Genomic DNA, 23,085 nt, shown 5'->3' with positions numbered 1-23,085 from the left:
TAAACTGAGTAAGCCCTGTGCGGAACTGCAGTGCAGCGCAGCACCCCTTTTGTAACATAGAATCATTGCACTTAATAATATAAATAGAAACGGAAGTCATTAGGAGGCTCTTGTATGCTTAATTGCAGGCTAAAGGTGAACAGTTCCTGCTAAGGCTCATTTCTACAGCTTCAAAACTGCTCTAACCCAGCAGTCGGGGTTTTCTTGCCAACAGGTAATTCTGAGTCAACAAAGCCAGCTCAAAACACTCTCTTATTTGCTTCAGTTATTGGGGTACCAATTACAACAAAAGCACTCGGCTATGAAGTCATTTACTGGTGCAAAAGCACATTAGATTGGACCAGAGATGGCTCCCTGCCAGAAAGCCCAAGCTGATCCGAGATAATTGTGGAGCGCAAAGGGTCAAAAGATGTCTTAGCACTGCCTCCTGCCCACCCAAACTCGTAAGAGCAAGTATTTTGGCAGCCAAGAGTTTGTCTTACAGCCTGTACAGTGTTTACACCTGTTAAAAATAGTATATTTACTTATTTATGACCAAATGAGATCGGAGAAGATTATTGCTGGTGCTGGCCAAAACCTAATCCATTGGAAAAAGTCTTTCACCTTTTTTGTCATTTGTTTCCGTTATTTGTTCTAATGTACATTTCTGATGTGTCCTGTTTCAGTATTGTATCATGTATACATTTAGATGTATCTCCGTTTTTGAAAAGTTTTAAGATTTTTGACTTTCATTCAGCTTCAGGACAAGACTAAATTTCCTAATCATCCCAAAAAGGTTCTAGTATCAGACCTGGCAATATTGCTTTGCTCTTTATGTGAACTAGTGCCATTAACAAAAGTCCAAAGGAGCTGGGTCTTTGTACATGTGAGTAGAATAACTGTGTGCGAGTAGAATAACTATGATGCTTGATGCAATTATGCTTAATTAAAGTTCATTAACACATATTTATGCAAGGTAAAAAGGCCATGGCAATGGGAGAATACAGTGGAGACACAAGAAGCAAAGTTCAGATTCTTAGCTTGCGTAAACTGCTGTAGCTTCCTAGCAGTTACTGGAGTTATGCAGATTAATGCCAAAGGAGGCTTAGGTTTGTATATATTATAGAAGAACTTGGAGTATTTGATTCCCTTTTCATTAATATTTGTGTAATGAGTTTATTAATCTTTCATATACGATGATTTCTTTGTGTGAGAATGAGATAGTTATTTGTTCAGTATTCCACTATCCTAAAAAGTTTTATTCCTGCAATTAAAATGTAAATAATGTCATATGACTAGCTGACCAATTACAAACAGCCAGCTAATAGTCAAGTGAAAAGCTTGCAGCTAATGTATCGACTTAAAAGCATTCATCCATACCCTTCATCAGACAGTTACAAATGGGAATACATATGTCAAAATTGGGATCAGCTTTGTGTAATTTAGAAAAAGAAAAGTGCATTACATTTACAGGAAAGAGTCTGTAAAAGTAGCTGCATAAAACTAAAATGCATATGAATATGTATAATGGTATATTTTTCTTGGTGTTGGCAACTGAGAGTACATTTGATTTGAAGGTTCTCAAAGTGGAGGAATTTGAAGAGATTCCTTCAATTTATAGAGGATTCGTGCACACACACACACACACACATACACTTATGCACACAAACACACACAGACAGACACAGATTTTTTTGGCAAGTTCTCCTGAGCTGTCTTCATATTCCATCTGGCAGGTTCAAGCCATGATTCTTTTATTTTTTTGTGCTGCCGTATTGTGGTTTGTTAATTCAAACTTTGAAAAAAACTCTAGTAATGATGCCAACACAGGAGATGTCCTGCCAGCTTTTTGCAATTTTCCTTCGCCCCTGTGATGCAAGCCATGTGTTAGAGGTGGATATGCATCAAGACACTCCCATGAAACACTGGGAAATCTGCTCCTTAATAAAGTGATTTTGTATAGCTGAGGTTGATTATAATAAGGCAACACAGTATAGCAAGCAACTGTCTTATGTGCATTTTCAGTAAATACATTGAAAATACACTGAGCATGTGAAAGAGCAAGTATTTGCCTGAGGAGAGATGCTGGATGAACTGGAGAGCCTCTGAGAAAAATGTTTTTAGAGCATCTGACATGTCATACCACCTTGCCCATTCCACAAGCAAAGCATTTTTCTTGGACTATATTTGTGAACCTTGTTTTTTTTTCTGCCAAAAAGTAACTTAATAGGATTCAGAGAAGTAAATGTAGTTGCTTACATGTAATCAGAAGCTACCTATTCCAATAGCTTCAGTGTAGTAAGAATTTTTTAGCATGGGATTCCATGTATCCCACAGCCTTAGGGATCTCCCAACAGCTTATTGACTATCTACCCAAAACTAAAGCCAACACTGATGATTTTTGATTAAGTTTCAAAAAGACTCAGAGAAATTAGGGTTTGAGCTGTAAAATACATTTCAGTGTGACCTTTTGTAGGGAAAAAACAAAAACCGACAAATAATCCCCAACATAGTTACATGCAGACAGACTGTAACAAAAATTCCACAAATACACAATTCACCATTTTATCTATTTAAATAGGTATGCTTTAGGCAAAATGCCTGGGGAGTGATCTCATGTTCTATATACGGTTGCTGAAATTATTGGAATAGAAAGGCCACAGGCAATTGGACAAGGATAATGTTTATGTAATGAAATATGCACCTTCTTTTGGATATAAGAGTGTCCAAGAAAGGAACAGAAATCTGCAGAACCTCTCCTGGGCCGTTACAGAAATGAATTCACACATGTATCTCAGTATAAGGTCTTGTGCAGTTGTCTTTTGCAGGCACTGACAATGTGAATAAAATTAGTCTTTGCTGACACTGTACACTTAATTACTAGAACACAAAGACGCTACAGTTTGATCCTTGGATCATCGTGGGCTTGCCATGGGAAACTTAAGATACTAGATGTGACTCTGGCTTGTCGACTTTTAACGCTTCTTTTCAATTAATCTGTGCATGCCCCCAAATTAAATAGCAATTTATAGTTACTGCAAATTGATTTCTACCCAGGTTGTGGTTAGAGCTGCCAAATGAAATGTCAGAGAGAAATGGCTTCTTAATTTAGAATATTATACTGATTTTTTTTGATTGTCTTAGCATTTATAAACATTTGGTAAGTAAGTTTCAGACCTTTATCCAATCTTTTCTTTATGAAATATGGAAGAACCTCAGTGATGTATCATTCCTTGAATTTTATTGTACTACCTTTTTTGTGTATTTAGGAACAGTTAATATGATTTGTACAGCAGACTAGAGGGTAATTTAAATTTTAATATATTGCAGTCAAGCTATGTCAGTGTATTACTTCTGTCTGCGGAAAGGTACCAGATCTCTGTTTGACTGATTACGGCAAAAAGGAAAAATCATATCCCTAAGATGCATCACAAAAAGACATAAAAATGTACATAAGTATGTCAGTGTATTAGGACATCACAGGCACTACCATGATTTGCCAAATGTCCGTGTGTCACAGGTATCTTCAAGGATTAGTGATCGTAGATTAGTCGCTTAGAAATAGTGCTGAAAGATGCGATCTGGCTTCCGAGGTATTTATTGTGCAGAGCAACCCAGCCTGATGTGTAAATCCTTAGCTGTTCAGTAAGGAAATAGAGGGACACAAGGGTGTCCTTACGGTTAAGCTTATAATTCGGGATATTGGGGTAAAGTTCTTCACTCGGCCGCAGGCTTTCCGCAGGCTCCCCTCGCCGCCTGCCCCGTCACGGGTCTTCCCCTTCCCCTACACGGGTCGCCTGCTTCGACGCCAACCTGCAAAAGCAGCGCGGTCTCTTGTTGTGACCGTGTAGTGCGTTGGACAGCAGAGCTCCAATCTCTGCCTGGTGTTCCAGGTACACCAGTAATACTATTAATATTTACTAATCATAATGTCAGAAGCTTAAGTGACAAAAGTGGGCAGTGAAAGCGCCAGGTCTCCCGAAGGCTTCCAGGCAGCTGGTCTTCACTTCTATCCAGATCGCAGTTAATGAAGAACCTCCCAGCCAGCTCCCAGCGTGATGTATGCAGTCGATTAAGCTGTTTTACAGCAGCGAGTGGCATGTTCATAAAGGTGGTTAAGGAAGGCACAAGCATCAGAAAAGCAACATTTTGTGGTGTGCTTCGTTAGCACTCATGCAACACATTTGAAAGTGCGAGTGGACCCTTTGAATCAATGCGTAGGAGTAAAGGGGAACGAGGACAAGGGCATTGCTCAAAGTGAATCTTGAGGTTATAAACAATAGACCAACTGGTAAGTAGATAAACATACTAATGATTGCCTATTAGCCCATCTTATTAAAGACATAAAAAGCAATATATGCAATGGAAAGAGTAACGCGGTCTGGATTTTCCTTCTCTATTGATTTACCCAGCAACTGTAATGTTATTTGACTTCTGTTGTCCCTTATGCAATGAAGTTCAGACTTAGATAACTTACAGTAAATCATTGTAAGGTTGGGTTTTTTCTCTTCTTTTGAGCACATGCCATTCAAGTGTGAGATATGTTTGTAGGGATGGAGTTTCTGGTATAAATGATATGTATAATGAAGCTGGTAAAGTTTTACTGATTTATACCAACTGGAGATACGACTCTGGTTTTCTGAATAAAAGGCAAGTGGCTTAATGACAGCTCTGTTACTACCTGTTAATACCAAATCTGGCCCTGATTCGAAATCCTCTTCTAAACCAAGTGCAAATGCAATCTTTTCAAATATTCCCGTTTTAGATGTTGAGTAGAGCAGAGTGTGGAACCAGCATTACAGTTTTGATAGTCATTAATTATATAGAGTATTTGGGACATTTCTACTTAAATTCCATGTATCATATATTGGTATTTACACCATTTGAACGAAATATTCAAGGTAATAGAACTTGCTGTACTAGAATAGATCATTTATTCATGAAGTCCAGTTGCCATCTGCAGAAGTGAGCAATAACTGAGAAGGCAATCATCTTTTATAATTACAGCTAACCAAGTGTACCTCCATGCATGCTATTTGTTGTAAAGTTCTCAGTTTATTGTCACAAATAAACTCAGGGGTCAAACCCTGCATTAAAGGCATGAGTAAAGTGGATTTGAAGCTTAGATTACTGGGAGCTGCAAGCTTTCAGCACAAACATAAAATTCTAGCCTATAAAAATACCTGATTCACTTGCTGAGTGACTCAGCATGATGCTGACTACATATGCACCAGTATTGAACAGAGCATCTAGGGAAGAAGAGAGAAAAATGTAATCAGGTAACATGATGTGGCTGACCATAGTAATAGTAAATTATGTTATTATTTTATAATAAAAATCTCTGTAAAAAAAATTACTGCACCTTAGCAACACGTTTTAGGGAAAATGTATATAATGTAATTGTTATAAAATGGATTAGCAACAATGGATATTCCATGTCAAATGACCTATTTTAGCTTCTTGATTGATTAGATTACACCAGAGAGAGAAACTGAAATTAAGAATTGTCTACAATTATTAGCTCTTAAGTTGAAGAATATGAAGCTATTGCAAGGATATTCTGATTGCATGATAGAGCTGCCATTCATTGACACTAAACCCATTAGACAGGTACTGTGCCTTCAGTCAGGCTTTTGCCAAATACTCTGTCAGTTCCTTTTTAGAGGTATCCGTATTTCAGCGATCCAAATATGTAAAGGAAAGAGATCAGACCACTTGCATTTCCTTTTTACCATGTTATTGATGTTCTGGCTCTAAAACGAGTGTAGCTGGAGGTGAGGGAATGTCAAAATGCAGTAGGATCTTCCAGCCATGCCTGGGATCCCAGCATACTACTGAATACGTCCTCAGCCTAATGCAGGACAGCAAACGCAAATCATAGCTCTGCAAATAATACCTCAGCCGCCTCCTCTTGCCTAGCCTCCGGCACAGGGACAGAGCTGAGCTCAGGCTACCCCTGGCTGTAGTGGTGCAACTGGAAGGCAGTGGTGTGGGGGACAGGAATTTAAGTCCTAATTTCATATTGTTAAGTACAGTGAATTAAATATCCTAGTAGGCTTTGACATTGCATGGGAATGTTCTGTACAATTAAAAACCCATAATAGCATATGGTGCTATATAGTGCTACATCTCTAAATTTCTAGAAAATTTTGTAGTGCATACACTATGTCGCTGTGTGACCGTAAAGCTCAAAAAACTTAGCAATAGGAGATAAGTGTTACTATATCTGATAGCCAGAGCTGCGTGTACCAAGATGCTTTGCTTCTGCAGTGTTGGACAATATGTGGTCCTCCTCTGTCTCCCATAGCATCCTCATAGACAAGCTCAGGAAGTGTGGGTTAGATGAGTGGACAGTGAGGTGGATTGAGAACTGGCTGAATGGCAGAGCTCAGAGAGTTGTGATCAGTGGCACAGAGTCTAGTTGGAGGCCTGTAGCTAGCGGTGTCTCCCAGGGGTCAGTACTGGGTCCAGTCTTGTTCAACTTCTTCATCAATGACCTGGCTGAAGGGACAGAGTGCACCCTCAGCAAGTTTGCTGACGATACAAAACTGGGAGGAGTGGCTGATACGCCAGAGGGCTGTGCTGCCATTCAAAGAGACTTGGACAGGCTGGAGAGGTGGGCGGAGAGGAACCTCATGAAGTTCAACAAAGGCAAGTGCAGGGTCCTGCACCTAGGGAAGAATAACCCCATGCAGCAGTACAGGTTGGGGGTTGACCTGCTGGAAAGCAGCTCTGCGGAGAAGGACCTGGGAGTGCTGGTGGACACCAAGTTAAGCACGAGGCAGCAATGTGCCCTTGTGGCCAAGAAGGCCAATGGTATCCTGGGGTGCATCAGGAAGAGTGTTGCCAGCAGGTCGAGGGAGGTGATCCTCCCCCTCTACTCAGCCCTGGTGAGGCCACATCTGGAGTACTGCGTCCAGTTCTGGGCTCCCCAGTACAAGAGGGATGTGGCACTACTGGAGCAAGTCCAGCGAAGGGCTACAAAGATGATTAGGGGACTGGAGCATCTCTCCTATGAGGAAAGGCTGAGAGAGCTGGGCCTGTTCAGCCTGAAGAAGAGAAGGCTGAGAGGAGATCTTATCAACGTGTACAAGTATCTGAAGGGAGGGTGTCGAGAGGATGGGGCCAGACTCTTTTCAGTGGTGCCGAGCGACAGGACGCGAGGCAACGGGCACAAACTGAAACACAGACACTTCCATCTGAACATGAGGAAAAACTTTTTCACTGTGAGGGTGACAGAGCACTGGAACAGGTTGCCCCGAGAGGTGGTGGAGTCTCCTTCTCTGGAGATATTCAAAACGCGCCTGGATGCAATCCTGTGCAACGTGCTCTAGGTGACCCTGCTTGAGCAGGGGGGTTGGACTAGATGATCTCCAGAGGTCCCTTCCAACCTCAGCGATTCTGTGATTCTTGGAGATAGTATTCTGTGCTGTTTAGAAGAGAACTAAACAGGAGATAGCTGTCCTTCTGAGGGTGTTATTTAGACTAGCTACAAGGGAGAAGTAAGCCTTCTCCTGCCACCTTTTGCTGCTCTGTGACTTCTGCAAGGAGTTATCTAAGCCACGACTTGTGCGGGATGGTGCACATCCGGATGTCTCTATAAAAATGTGATAGCACATCACGGTGAGTATGTCTAAAAAAAGAAAAAAGAATAAAACCTGCCGCTACTGTGAGTCCCAAGCCTATATGTCTATCTGTACTGAAGAGTGATTCTGCTTCAGCTGCCAGGCGCGGGAGAGGTAAATCCCCGTGTGGGCCGGGTGCACAGAGGAGGACAGCACCATTTGGGGCCCGTACTGCGTAGCCTGGGTGGAAAGGAGGGTTAAGTGCTCTGTCGCTTGTTTAAGTGATGTTTACTTTCGGTTCCGTCTGGTGGTGACTTTCAGGCAAAATCCAGTCTCGCTGCCAGATATCCTAAAGCTCTTTGGGAAAAATGTAGTGCCTCAGTGCTGCTTTGCTCCCTGACGGTTTTCATGGCTGATTAAGCTCCTTTTTTCACTTCACTTACTGTCTTCCTGGCCCAGGCCTCTCTCTCTCAGTCTTTAAATCTAAAAGAAGTCAGATGGAAGAAATTTCTTTCAGGGCTAACTTGAAAAACAATTAGTTCCTTGAAACTGTTGCCTTCAGGATGGCTGTGTAGTCCTTATCACATCTCGCTGTCTTCAGACCTAGTTACCTCCCTTGAAAGCAAGCAACTGATCCAAGCAGATGTTTTCTTATCAAGAATTCATACCAGACCTATTTATTTTAAATTAGCATATCTCATTAACTGTCTCAAGGACACTGGCTGAATTCATCTTTTAATGAGTATTGCCAAAAATCTAGCTTTTCCAAATCGAAATATAACTGCACATAGCTGCACTTTTAACCTTCTCATTTCCAGCAGCCGATCCTACGAGCAGCCAGCGACCGCCGGGATCCACGCCTGAGTTTTTGGGGGGCCGCTGCGGGGAAGCAACGCTGAGACAGACGCGCTCGGCCTCCCTGTGTCTCCGGACTTCACCTCGTGCTGGATGAGCCGCGCTGGCCGCGTTAGCCCGCTGGGTAACCCCACCAAAATAGCTGTGTCCCGTTGCCCTTTTTTCAGCAGTGAAGGAAAGGACTGAATAAAATGGTCAGTTGCTTTATCAACATTTTTCCTTAATATATTAAAGGCAGGGAGGGCCGGGAGGTCGCTGGCAGGAACACTGGAAAGCTGGCGTTTAAGGCTTGCATTTAGTGCAAAAGTGGGGAGGCCTGGGAGCTCAGCGGGGGCTGCCGGCTGGGATACACCAGTCTTGGAGCAGAAATGGGACTGATAGCGAGCTCTGCCTGGTTCTCTGATCGTATTTTTCCCTTAAATAGCAGCACTGAAGTTATTTCGGTGCAGTGTTTCATCATTCAAAAGGAAACTACTGGTTGATGAGATATTTCAATTGGACAAAATTAAAAAGCCATGTTTATTCGTTCTAATTTATGAGTATTAGTGAAGCCGAATGCCTCTGAGGCTTCATGGATTGCATTATTTTTGTACTTAAAAAAAAAAAAAAAGTCTCAGCAAGTATGCATGATGCACTAAGTTGTTTTTATGTTTTTTATGTTTCCCCATAGAAATTCATTCTGGTATAGTGCTTATTAACTGGAATGCAACTACACTAGAAATACTAAAATATTACAATGTCTATACGGTCTACAGAACTGGGCTCTTCTGAAGGTCCAGGCACACAAAGAAACTCTTTTCGCATGAGTTTGTGAGACTTGTAGCAACGAGCTACGCTGCAGTGGCTGCTCTGGCGGCTGCTTTTTCATGGGACGGTTACCCCACGCCGGGGTAACGCCAGGCAGGCGGGGGCAGCTGCGCCCACCTCCGTGGCCTCCTGTAAGGTTTTTTTGTCTTCTACCTGGTTGTTATGCAAAATTCAAAAAAACTCCAGCTACTTGACTGCCAACAGGAGATAACTGTGGGGACAAAACTAAAAGCGTAACGTGTCCAGATGGGCCTCAGTACAATGCACTTCTGAAAAGTGCATTGAGGGAGGCACGACTGGAAAATAGAACGGAATAAAGGGATTATGGGGAATGAATGAATATTTAGAAAAGAAGAAATACTCAAGGGTAAGGGAGTTACAAATAAAAAGAGATTTCAACTTCAAAGAAAGCTGCAAAAATAAAATATGTAGGAAGCCAACCTGGAAATTCCGCTCACACCTTGGATGATTGATTTGTGAGACATTTCCAGCTGTAGTTATCTGTTCCAATGGCTCATTTGAATTTCACAGAATTTATTTTGAATCCAAGCAGAGTATCACCACATAACAGCGTTGCTGAAATTATATTTCAAGCCGTTTGGACCTTCAATTCTGTGGGGGTCAGTGTGGCTCAATACATTTAGTGCAGCATCACGGCTCATGACAATGTAGCTAAGGATGTGCCAGCACTTCCATTATAAACCCCATTTTCAAGGTTTTAAACTTGTGGAGTCATTTAACAATATACTATACCAATCAGCAGCACTGGGGGAAAAATCAATATTATAATTCAAAAAGTAAATAAAAAGTACCCTTTGCTAATGAAAGCAAGGACAGCTGTGCTTTCTGGAACTGCAGTGTGAAGAAAATGAATAGTGCCTAAGCAATAGGCAAAACATATACTAATTCAAACGAATTCATGTTTATAAATAGCACACCTAAATTTAACAGGATTGAAGCAGATGGAGATAATACATAAAAACATTAACATTTCTGCAGTCAAAGCAACGGGCTCAGAGATCTCTCCTTTTTGCTTCAAGTTCCTTTAAATGCTAATGGAAATTGTATGTATGCACTTGGAGGAGAATAGACCCTCTCAGAACTCTGAATCTCCAAAGGAATTGTATTATGTACTTAAATATATATATATACACACATATAAAATTTTCTCAAAAGAGAGCTGTTTAGATCTGCTCCTACATAAAAATAATAAATGCCTTAAGATAGGCTTTTTTATTATGCAGAATACACTGCTGTGTTTAAGTCATAATCCCATTAGGTACTGAAGCACCTAGCCCCCTAAAGATTTCAGGAAAATGAAATCATGGACATATAAGAATTTGCATGAGACACACTGTGTTGATGGAGAAGGAAAACTTGGTATGAAATAGCTTTGACTCTTAGTGTTCAAAAACAATGAATAGTGGATACCTATATATATCTGTGGTCCTAAAGATGCTAATCCTCCAGCAGGGAAAGGTGTACAGCAAGGGAAAGAACAGTGCAAACTCCCGTGGGAGTACTAATCCCAGGTCCAAATAGCAGTCTGCCTTGTGTTTTCATTTACTAGTTAGGTGACATGATGAATTACAGTAATGCAATTATGTGCCATTTTGTTGCCACTTTTTGTCTTGCATTCTCTAGTCCAGAGAGAACAGCCCCAAGCTGAAAACACAAGCTCATGTCATGGGGTCCTGCCAAACTCCCCAGAAGTAGAGGCTTTGGCCATCGTTGCCCAGGTGTGACTGCAGTCACATATTTAGCGCTCCTTCAGCCAGAGCCGTCCCTTGAAGGATCTTGCCGTGTGATTATAGCTGCGGCTTTGCTGTGAACGGCAAACTCCCATGCATAAGTAAAAAGACAGGACTTCAGGGGTCGGCGCAGCAACGTCTGTGAGAGCAGGATTTGATTTGTTTGCACTGCCTCTGCACTAGCAGTGTATGTAAACCTAGAAGCAACATCTCTCCAAACAGTGCATAGCGTCTCGAGCGCAGTGTTTCTCTCTCCCTAAAATGGTATCTCCCATTGTCCCCGAAGAGAATTACACGTTACAAACATCACTTTTCTAATCATGGACCTCCCGCAACAAGTTTTAATTTAAGGGTTTGAATGCAATCCACATTCCAGCAAGGGTGACAAAACAAACTGAATTTCTTTTCTGAATTCCACTTTTACCTGCTCTCAATCAACAGCATGTGGCTGGATGCAATGCACATCGTTATTATTCTCCTCTCTGACAAATTATTGGAGATGAAAAGGGAATTTACAAATTGTTTCTTTAAAGAGAACCTAACATTTCTCTGTTTACTAGGAGTTAATTAGCTGAAGTTCACATTTAAATAGAATTTTATTTAATGCTGCAAAAGCGAAGAAAAATATGCAAATCAGTCCTAACAAAGTGCAGTTTGAAAATGGAAGAAACATCCACCTGCCACCAATTAAGTCTGTATTTTTTCATAAGAAAGTGATGGCTGATTATACTAATTTTACCCTCGTGGTAATTGTCACTAATCTTCAGCATATTGTATGTGTCTTGCTCTTATGAATCCCATATCCCCTTCTGCCATAAATATTTCATAAAATATTCAAAGCTAGTCCACAGCCAAGTAATAACAAACGTCAAATGACACATTAGGAAGATTCATAGCTATTTTAAGTACAAATTTTATATAAAAGCCTAACTCATTTATTGTGGTCAGTGTTAAGGATTGATTTTAGCAAAGAAATGCTCAGCAATTAATATCAGCACCTTTACTGCCAGCGTGTTATTAAAGTGGAATTAATAGGAATTACTCAGAGTACTTACGAGAAGACTGTGTACATGATGGTCTATTTGGCTGCATGTGTGAGCTTAACTTCCAAAGGCCCAATCCAAGACTGCTGCAGGATATGGAAAGATTTCTGTGGATTTTGCTGGGCTTTCCATCCTCCTGTGCCTTTAATGAGTTATTCCTCAGTAAATTAAAACACACTAACAAACACATTACCCAAGTTGGGATAAATAGCACCTGTTAGGTGAACACACTGTGCTTCATATTTTCTCCATACTTAGCATAAGCATTTTCAAAGTCGTCTGGTTCCCGAAGGTTACAATAATTTTTGTTGATGTTCCCTCAATTGCCATTAGCTGAAAGCCTTTCTTTCTTGCTCTCTCTCTCTGTGAACATTTCAGGTTTTGTTGGGTGAGACACAGTTCCAGGCTTCCTTATCTTTGTTAATAAATAAAATATGAAGCAGCAGGAAGAATTGGGCTCCTGCTTTCCCAAATGAGAAAGTTTATTCAACTTGAAATGTGGTGGCCAGCCCAAGAAAACGTAGATGTCTGTGAGCAGGTGCAGACAAAAAATTTAATGAGGATTATTTGCAAGACATAAATAGAAATGACATGCTTGAAGAGTGGTGGAGAGGATTAGCCTATAAAGGATTTTTTCTCTTGCCCTGGAGCAGAGGCCAGTGTGGATGGGTTGGCTGAAATAAGGTGGGGCTGCTGCAGAAGTTGTATGCTGCCTTAGTGGTGAGTTTGTGAGGGCAAGTTCTTGGAGGTACCCCAGGAAGTGAAGCTCAAGGTTAGTTTCTTTGGTGATCACTGACCATGGTCTTAAAGGATGAGTGAGGAAAAAGCGATGGTCAAAGAGCAGAGCTGGATAGATGCTGATTCTGAGTATATGTTTTAGTCTATGTTTTCCTGCTATATGTTTTATGTAGATCAGTCAAGGTCTTGCAGTGGTACTTGCCAGCCTTTCTTTTGAGGCAGGTGGTGGTAGATGTTGTCATCCCCAAAGCAATGAGCAACCACTTTAAGTGATGTCATCTCTAAGCATTAAAAACGGTAGCCTCAGGAAGATGAAGTGATGGCTTCTTTCATGATGCCTGTGAACGGTCGATGCAAGAAACTGCCCACCACACTTCTTCGAGGTGTGTGCTGAGGACACAGGCAGCAAGGGTAGGAAAGTTTACCCTGGGGCTGATCAGTCATGCAGAGCAGCTTTTCCAAACCTGTTAAGAGAGTAAATCTGGTGAGCAGGCTGTGAACGTGTTCACTTCTCATGAAAACTGAGTAGAACTGCCAGGTCTACCGCAGTGGCTGTATGGGCTGCTTTAGTATTGAGAGTATTGCATGGGGAAGGGTCCGTCCCAATGTCTTTATAAGCTGCTTTGGTTTACATGGAGGTGTGTGCCTGTCTTATGTTTCACATTTGAAATGTATATTCTTGGGATGGAGAAGAACCCTTTGATTTGAGAACAATACAAATGTTGGTTAAAGTTACGTTTGTGATTATAAAATTAATCAGAAAAAATAGACTTAATGAGGTCATGGTGACAGTAAAAAGAGATGCTGCTTCGCATACCGGGTAGAACGGCTTGTTCCTGCATTATGACCTCTTCTTTGACTCTCCTTTTCCTAAAGCTCTCTGTTTAGTATTTCAGTTGCTTTTTTTAATGGTTAAATAAAACTAAATGTACAGGGAGTATTTTGAAGTTTCTGTTTTGTTTTGTCATATCTAAATATTCGTATATTGTATTTTTGAACTTTTTTTCTGTCCTCCTTTATGAAAGGATATGTATCCTGAATAAGGCTTGGCTCCTGTACCTCTATCATTTTATCATCACGTCTGTCATTTTACTTTTCTCACTACCTTGAAAATACATAGTGAATATCTAAAGGTATGCAAGGACTTGTGCATAATTGCTTTGGCTTCATTACACATTGTATCTCAGATTCTTCGTATAATTAATAATGCTTCAAGCAACTTGCTAGGATAATAGAAAACGTTCTAATCTGAGTTATCTATTACTATTAAAAAAATGAGATGATGCTGTCATTTTAGAAACCTCTCCCTGCGTTCACTTGGGTTAGGATTTACCCCTAGAGTTGGAGAGATAGCGTGAGCTGAGCAGGGGATTAGGAGCCGGAATAATTGCTTATAGTATTGAAGGGTCTGGTAAACAAGTCCTGCCAATTAACGCCAGGGTGACGCGGGGGGTCAAGGCCTTCAGCCCCGTACCCTGTCCTGTCTAGGGTTACCACCTGCATTGCAGGTTTGGCAGAAGTGAACACGCACCAGCTCAGACCGGGGTGTATTAATTTAAACTGCCATTAATTACAGGGTGGAGTCAGGCGAACAGACAAGGGCAGTAACCTCTTAGATTTCCCCATCATGAATCAGCAGAGCTCATCTAATGAACTCCCTCTGTCAACCTGGACAAATTAATTCAGCTCTCTGGGCTAGAAGGAGATGGTATAATTCAGCACAGCTCCCCGGCAGTCGATGGAGTCCTTTGTTTTCTCCAGCCTCGGAGATAGACCTTGCGCTTCCCGGTAGTCTGGAGAGGGTTCATTATTAATAGAAAGCACTTCAGAGGCTAGAGAACTGAATGGTCAGTAAGAACTTAAGTTAAATTATCAGGAAATTGGTAAAATTGAGTAGAAAAGTGGGGCCTCTGTGCAACTCCCAAGAAAATAAGAAACACTGCACGGAGCACCAACTGAAGTTGGCAAAGACTTTTCTTCTTTAAGAATCTGTTTTAGGGAGCTCTGTAGAATAATGCTTAAGCCATATATGAAAATGTCTTGAAGACTTCTGTTAACCCTGAACGGAACCTAAACAGATGCACGCTTTCACAAAATATATTCCTATTTTTAAATGTAACAAAATATTTTGGCCTGTAATACTGTATAATTTTTTCTCCAGATGTTTACTATTCAGTGAATATGAAGGAGTTAGGATTATGAAAATACAGCCAACTTTTCCTAGTACTTAGTCTCCCACCTTCTGCTTTCTGGTTGACTAAGTGGCTCTTTAGGTGGTAACACAAGGGTCCAGACACATACTGAAGCTATTCGGGAAGAGCGTGGTAGTCTGAGGACAGTGGGTTGGCATACACCTTGTACAGCAAAGGGCTGCATGAGGAGCTGATTTCTATGAAATGTAAATACTGTACTGTTACGGCCTTGTCATCCTGTAATTGCAACTACAGCACATCTGTTTTATGCTGCCTTTTAACTACATGCTTCTCCCAGATATACTGTTATTTGTACATAGATATCAGGCTGATCTGGCAGAAGTATCAATCTCCATTTTTTCATATTCATTCATTTAGATACTGTAATTTTTTCCTCACATGAGCTATACTATTTTGTGTTGCAGTTTGAATATTTCTACTAGTTATGTTGAATGCCATGAAAATGTTATTGCTGCTACATAATATACACCACTAATAAGGCTTCTTAATGAGTACTACGGTAGAATGGCATATGGCGTATTAAACACCTTTATCATGGGTGCGCAAGCTTTAAGTGATGCCGGTGCCTGGCCTCTGCGTGCGGAGCAGAGCGCCTGGGAGTGCCTGGTGCGTGCCCTGCTCGGCTGCCCTGCCCGGTGTGGCCAGAGCAGCCAGAGCTTTACGGCACAGATACACCTCTGAAACACGTACACGTGGCTCTCTAAATGCAAACTGCGTTCATGCATTGAGCTGACTCACAGGAGAAAAGCAAGACTCATTTACTGGTCAGCCTTTCTAGTTTGTAAAGGAGGTATCTACAACTGTTCACGCTCAGGAGAAAATAGAAAACACAGGTGGCACGGTTACAGTTGAGGTTGTCTAACGCTTCCCACTTCAAGGTCCCATTTTTGGTCCCTGATAGCTTTGCCAGATATGATTGGCATTCTCTCTGCTGGATATTTGCTGCACTCGTATTTTCATTTTAGGAGTATCTAATAATATTTCAACCATTCCTGGGAACGAATTTAGGACAAAACTGCAGTTTGGTCTATGTTAAATGAGTATGTGTTTGAGAAATGCTGGTCTTCTGCATCCTTTGGAGGAGAGATTGGAGTCTGGCAGCTAAATGTTACCTGTATCAGCAGTGTGCTTTTGTGCTCTCTGATGAACGTGCCTGGATTTGGGTTCTGAAGAAAGCTGCAGTCCACCTGAGACTTGACAGTTTAGTAGCTAAATTTTTTTGCTGATCCCATGGTATTTCATGATCTGACTAGAGAAATAGCCTTTCTGGAAGGGTAAATAATAAACTAAGCATGCTTAAATTGTAATGTAGTGTTATATGTCCCAGGAGGGATGAGTTAAGATCACAGAACCAACCTCCAACATTTCTTGGGGTGCTTTCTTTTGAGTTTACTGTTTCTAATGCTATTAGCTCTTTCTTTTAATGCAATAGAGATTATTGTCATAGATTACATCTGAATGATAGAGCCAGTTTGTTTATTAAGCTTTATATGTAGAATATGACAGGAGAGAAAATAGCTGGAAATCTCAGACTCATGCAGTTACTTTCTTTCCCCTCTGAGAACAGGATTTGCAGTGATACAAGATTTGAGGAGAGGGGCAACGCCGTAGTCCTGGGGAGCCTGAGGATCCCATCAGAAAACAAATCTGTTGTTTTGGATCTAGAAGCGATCGGAAAGTGGTTTTGCTGAGGGCACAATAGGATGGTAGGGCTTTTTGAATGCATGCTTGTTATTTGGCAAAACTATTTTCCAACAGAAATTCAAGTTCTTTGAAAATGTCATGGGTAAAGAGGTCCTGCTTTCTGTTTCTGTGATAAATCAGCAGTTTGTTTACTTAAACTATGACAGCCAACATGTTTCTGAATGTAATAAAGTTCAGCTTGGCTTATAGAGTAGATCTTAGATTTAAAATACTAGTGACATTTCAGAGGGGCAAAGTGTTCTGGTTTCCTTTTTTTTTTTTTCTTTTCCCCCAGCAAAATCTTAGGAATTTTTTTTTTTCTAACAGAAAGCATCTCTATTTCTGGCTATTTCTGGTACTTGCCTCTCAGCTCCTATTCTCTGCCCCCCAACAGTGTGATTTTTCTGACTTTTCTGCTGCCTTTGATTCACCTATTGTTCCAGCTTCCTGCAAGGCAAGAGATGTTCAATAGATAGTATTCTGGGAGGCATGAATTTCAAGCAGGTTTTTTTGAGTTATATGCCTGAAGCTGCATTGCAAAGGAAAGTATGTGATAGAAAGTTACTGCTTTTGCTGTCCTTTCCTCGTGTGGACAGGTTTTTACTCCATGACATCTCAAAATCGCCAGGATCTGAACCACCAGTTCCTTACATGAAAGGCAAATGAAGGCTTTGGTCTGAGGCAGCTCACTGAAGGACTTGTTCTCACTGCCTAGTTCAGTGTGTTTTAAAATAGAGAAGAGGCTGTGAAGGTTTTTCTTTTCCCCTTTTGCCACTGTGCTTTGTAACGGGACTAAATAAGGGGCTGCTGTGAAGGGGAGGGTGGCCAGCGCCTTGGAGGGGCGAATGCGGACTTGCACGTTCTTGCAGAGCGTCCTGGCCTAGAACCACGGCTGCCATTTGGAGAGACTCTGAACCCCCCAGCTACTAATAACACCGCAGGAATTAGCATGTACTCAGCATCTCTGGAAATCAGTCTCCCATCTCCTGACAAAGTATGATTAGCAGCAGAAACTTTTTTTATCATCAGTAGTTGCAGCTCTCCTGTTTAATCATGGGCTATAACAATTAGCCATTTCAATCTTCTGCTTAATTTAAACATTAGACTAATTTCCAGTTTATAGCACTATTCAAAATCAACTTTATAATTAAATTCTTTGCATACTTCTGGGGAAAAATATAGCTAAAGGTATAGCAGATTTCTTCCAGGGATTAATGTTACTGCTGGTAAACGTCAGGCATACAGATGATATTACAACCTACTCGCTTTCTTCAGACATGTGTGATATTGATTGTTTCATCGATGACTGGTTCCTAGCTGCGTTTCATTATAGTGCACAGCAGAACTGTTTGTGGGCTTTTTGGTATGCTTGACCTGTGATTGCCCAATGATAAACATGGAGAAGCTGATTTAAAATTCTTTTAAATCCTTAGATTTCCTCCTCTGCCACTCTTCGGAATATGCATATGTGAATATATATGCTTTGCTCTAGTATTGGCTTGTTAACCTGTATTGGATTAAAGGTTAGATAAATTTGAAAGACTTGATTCTTTTCTTTAATCAATTTTGATAAATTAAGGGATTCAAGAGAATAAGAAGCAGATAGCATCGGAAACCATTAATAATGGGATACTGAGCCTGCCATCCCTCTCTTTAGCTTGTCTGGCCAATAGTGCAATAGCCAAATGTTAGCACTTGTTGGTTGTCTATGCTCCGTGTGTCGCACGGGCCTCGCTGCAACCCACGCGTTCGCTGGGATCAGCTGCCCTGTCTCCCTACGGAGGAAACAACCTGGTGAATACACTACCTTTCCTCAACACAGCCTCCCGATTCAAATCTGAGCATTGGGTGGAAAAGTTCGTATGTCCTTTTTTTTTTTTTTTTCCCTCCTTTGTACTTGTTTGGAGGTTATTGGATAGAAGTATATCTCTAACAGTCACGCAGTTTTCAGAAGCACATATGAGTTGGATGTGATCATTTATATCCTTACACTTATTTTCTTCTAAACAGCTGCGATAATTCTTACAGCAAGACAAATAAAGCAGTAGTCTTTCTTTCATTACAATAAATGAAAACATTGTCAGTATGGCAGTATTTTGAGTGATGCTGTGTTATCTGGCTTTTTACTTATAGTCTTAAACTGTCAGGGGAATAGTTTTCAGAGAATTTCTTTACTATATTTTAGCCTCTCATCTTGAAGTGACATTATAGACCAGTGAAGAAGAAATTTATCCATACAAGTAGGCACTATTTTCTGAAGGTATTGTGCCTACTCTTAGCTTGCAAATTTTTAGTCATTCACCTCCCACATTCAAACTTACTATCACGTAGTTAAAAACCTTCCCAGTGCCACTGACGCCTCGATGGTTCTCGATGCTGAAATAAGGGCAGCTTTGAGGCTTGAAAACTCTGACAGAAGAAGGCAGAACGCGATGCTGATTTCGGAAAATATTTGAGGTCCTTCTTGTGCAGCCGGTGGTGTAGCGCTAGCTGGTGCTCCCGCGGGGCTGCTGTTGTGCTACGGAAGGAGGCACCGGCAATGTTAGATAACAGCGCTTCTCTGCGAGGAAAGCGGGAGCAGCGATAGTTTAATTATCCCCCTGAGTCACAATTTAGAGGAAGAGCTGTGGATATTAGCGGGGAGAGCCGTATGCTTAGGAAAGGGATGACTGTTGCAGGCTGGTTCCTCCCCTTGCAGTCTCTTCTCGTCCTCCATGACTTGAACTCGCGCTGGAGCATCAGAAGGACAGGGTCTCCTGCATGCACTGCTCTGCCTTGTGTGGTTTTTTTTTAATATATTTGTGGCCTCATTGTGATTACAGTGGTGTTTTTTAATAAGTTCTTGTGTAGCAGAGACTTAAAAAATAAATAAATAAAAGTGGTAATGAAATCCCACCGAAGCTCATGCAGTACCGTGAATCAGCGGTACGTTCTGCGGGTGGTGCTGCTGTTTGGGGGAACTTCAGCGGTTTCCCAGCCCATGGTCCTGCAGCCGTCACAGCTCGGGGCTCTGCTGGTGCGCGGGAGCCAGAGGGGAGGTCAGGGCTGGGCCCTGCTCTGCCTGTTTCGGAGGGGGCCTGGGTGCCCCTGTTGGCTGAGGTATTGCCACAAGAATACCAGAAGAGCTTTCACTGGACTCCTCCGAACTGCAGCTCTCCAAACCTCTTAGCTGAAAAACGTAGCGCTCTCTCGGCTGGGAGAGAGCAGGGTGGACCTGTTATAGGGCAAACCTTGAGAGATCTTTGTCCTGCTGGAGTTTAAAGACTATGTTGCCTTCCAGCACGTTAATTTTCAGTATGTTGAACTGATTGTGTATCTGAAATTTATTGTCTCGTTCCTAACCTTTACTCCATTTTAGCATAACTATTAGATTAGGTGACTTTCTCCCAGCTTACCTGCTACAATATGTAAAATACTTCTTATTTTAAACTTTTTCCCTTTGATGCAATAATTATACTTAAAAATTGCTGCTTAAGAAACAGTGGTGATATGTTTGGAAGCAAGTTAGGGTATGGACACTGTCCAGATGGGAACGAAGGAAAGCCTATTAACTGGTAATACTGAAACAGTTGGTGGTTCCCAAAGAATTATTTCTCCTCTTGTTAGTGGAATGCTAATTCCACTAATGTCGTGTGTAATAATGCTCATGCTGAACTACAAATTATCCAAGAGAAATCTTTTTTCTGCTTTTGGGTTGTATACTGAACCACAGTGTCTTTTCTGAAGTGAAAATGTTATTTTCACCGTATCTCCTAGAACACTTTGTCTTCTCTTGGGGAAATAAACTATTTTGCTCTTTCCATCCTGGTTCTGAGGCCAGCTTAGACTCAGGTTTTCAAAGTACTATGAAAAGGGTTGGTTGATGTTGCTGTAGGTTGAGCCACTTGCACCAGTTCTGTGCCTGTTGTACCTTTACTACCTTTCCATCTGGAACTTTACATCTTGATGTTTGTAAAAAGAAAACAAAATCCCCCCAAAACACTTGTTCCAAAGTTGCCGGTCTCTTATTAAACTAACTCACTTGGCTGTTCTTGAAGTTCACTCTCTCAATCTCCTAGGGCCTTCAGTTTTAATCTATAATGTGAAGCACCCTAATTGGTTTCAGTTTTGTCGTATTATTTTTCTTTGGTTACTTTGTTCCCACAACTGGGCCATTAATATCTCCTTGGAGACTGCTGTGGTTGTTTTATGTGACCCATTGTGGGCTGGCTTTGTAATTTGTGTTTTTAACTTCAGTAGAATAGTATCTAATCACTAAGAGTATAGGGAATATATAAATCATTAAATGAAATCAGTGAGAACATCTAATAAAATCAAAGAGCCCGGTGTACTGGAGATGAAGCGAGGCTCCATGCAGTCTTGCAGGGAAGTTAGCGGGAGAGGGATCCAGACAGAGAGGTTACAGTCTGTGTCACTCCTTTGAATGGAGGGCACCAGGGGAGGGTCTGGGACTTGCTTCTGACAAATCTCTAATGTCAAGTATTATTTCTTCCTCTCTGCTTTAAGCAAAGCTGCATATAGCATACGCATAACAGCATAACAACACGTTTCGGTGCAGTAGAGCATCAGCCCAACCGAAAGCTGCAGGAGATGTGCACAGAGCATCTTGAACTCTGCAAGAGATGCAAAAGTTGTGCTTATAAAGTAGTGTAATGAGCCTGTCTCCTGCCCAGGTCTCTTGCTGTATCAAGGTCCTGCTCTGTTTGTATATTCTTGGGATCCCGGTCACCTGGATGACAGAGGTGCCAAATGAGGCAATGGTTAGGAGGAAAGGAGGAAAACAAAACAAACAAAAGTTGTTTAATCCAAAGTATCCTCAGATCCAAACTGACTGAAGTAGTTTATGTACTGGCATGAAACTCTGAGTGCTGTTGATTTTGATTTATTTGACACCGGCCTTTTTAGGCCATTTTGTTTCTTCTGCCAAAGACATCTGGAAAAACTCTGAACATAATCCTTAAAAGCAGATACAAACAGCAACAAAAAGGAGCATGCTTTACTGAACCTCAAAGGAAAATTTTTCATTGCATTATTTGGCTTGTTGTTGAGGAGTTGTATCCCCTTTCCCCCACCCCCCAATTTTTCTTTAGTCTGGCTTGCCTCTTCCTAAATTCAGGTCCTATTTTTGGAACTTACCACATTTATCCTTGAACGCAAAGGGACTATTTGCAAGTGTTAAGCTTACTTTTTAAGCTTTCTGCATTATGATGTTATGATTTGGATGTGCAAAAGTTGAAGGCTTGATCTCTGCTTAATTTTTTTTTTCTTTTTTTCCTCTCATCATAGCAGAGGTGATTAGAACTAATATTACTAATGACTATGACACTGCCTTGGTATAAAACCAGGATAGGGAGAAAACAAATGAAACCCTTTTCTTTTAAGGGATGATGCTCTGTTCCTCTCCTTACTCTACATTTTTGATTAGTGTATTCACAGTCATCTCGTGTTTCGGTGCAGCTTGAGCTTGGATATTAGCCAAGCTCAAACTGAACCTCTTTTGGCTGTGGGAAAATGTAAAGCGAGCTTATGCATTCATTAAGAAAGAACAGCCTTTCCTTAGGGAGAGATGGAACTGGACCATGTAGTGTTAAATCTGTCTGACCTGAATAATGTGAATGTCAAGTCTACTTCATGTTCACCTTAAGTCAAAAGTTTAATGCAAGGTGATGCCATTTATAGATTTTTTTTAATTGAATCACTATTGTATATAGCTGTCATTAAGTGCATGGATAGTACTTACTTGACAGCAAGTATAGAATAGCATTTTAGGGGAGGATTATTTGGGCATTTTTGTGAGGGAGCAGTGAGAGTGGGGCTGCTCTACGACGGGAAGCAATCCAGGAGCCAAGGGTGACCACGCGCAGAGAGGGGCAGTGACCTTGCCAACAGGGGTGCAGTCCCACAGCACCGAGGCAGGCAAGCAGAACAGGGCTGGCGACAGTGACAGGTTCTGGTGACAGTCCAGTGATCATCAGAGAAATGAGAGGTGACAAGTCAGGTCCATGGTCAGTCAGGGAAGTCCAGTCAACAGCTGGGGGACAGGGCTGAGCACAGGTTCAGGGCTGAGCACAGGTTCAGGGCTGCCCACGACCCAGCTGTTGTGGAGGTGCATGGGTGGAAGTCCTGGGCAAGGCTGCTCAGGGTCGGTAAGGACTACTGGAGCACTCGAGGCTGTGTCACTTTTCTTTAAAAGTCTGAAGTAGGGAGGACATTAAGGAATTTTTCAGGTTTGTCACATGCATTGGTAGAAGTTCCAGCTCCTCTGAGAGAAACACGTTAGGTAGTGTTTGTGCATACTCTGTGCATTTAATCTGATGGCAATTGCATGCAAGAAAGAAGGGGCAGTTGGTCATCTAGCACTTGTTCAATTACATAATGGAGGTAAAGTGTTAAATTCTAATTGAAGTAAAACCCATAGATGACACTAATACAAGAAAATGGAAGAGTAAAC

Source organism: Apteryx mantelli, chromosome 13 (genome assembly GCF_036417845.1).
Source record: "Apteryx mantelli isolate bAptMan1 chromosome 13, bAptMan1.hap1, whole genome shotgun sequence".
NCBI classification, from domain to species: Eukaryota; Metazoa; Chordata; class Aves; order Apterygiformes; family Apterygidae; genus Apteryx; species Apteryx mantelli.
Note: the sequence above shows the minus strand (reverse complement) of the source record.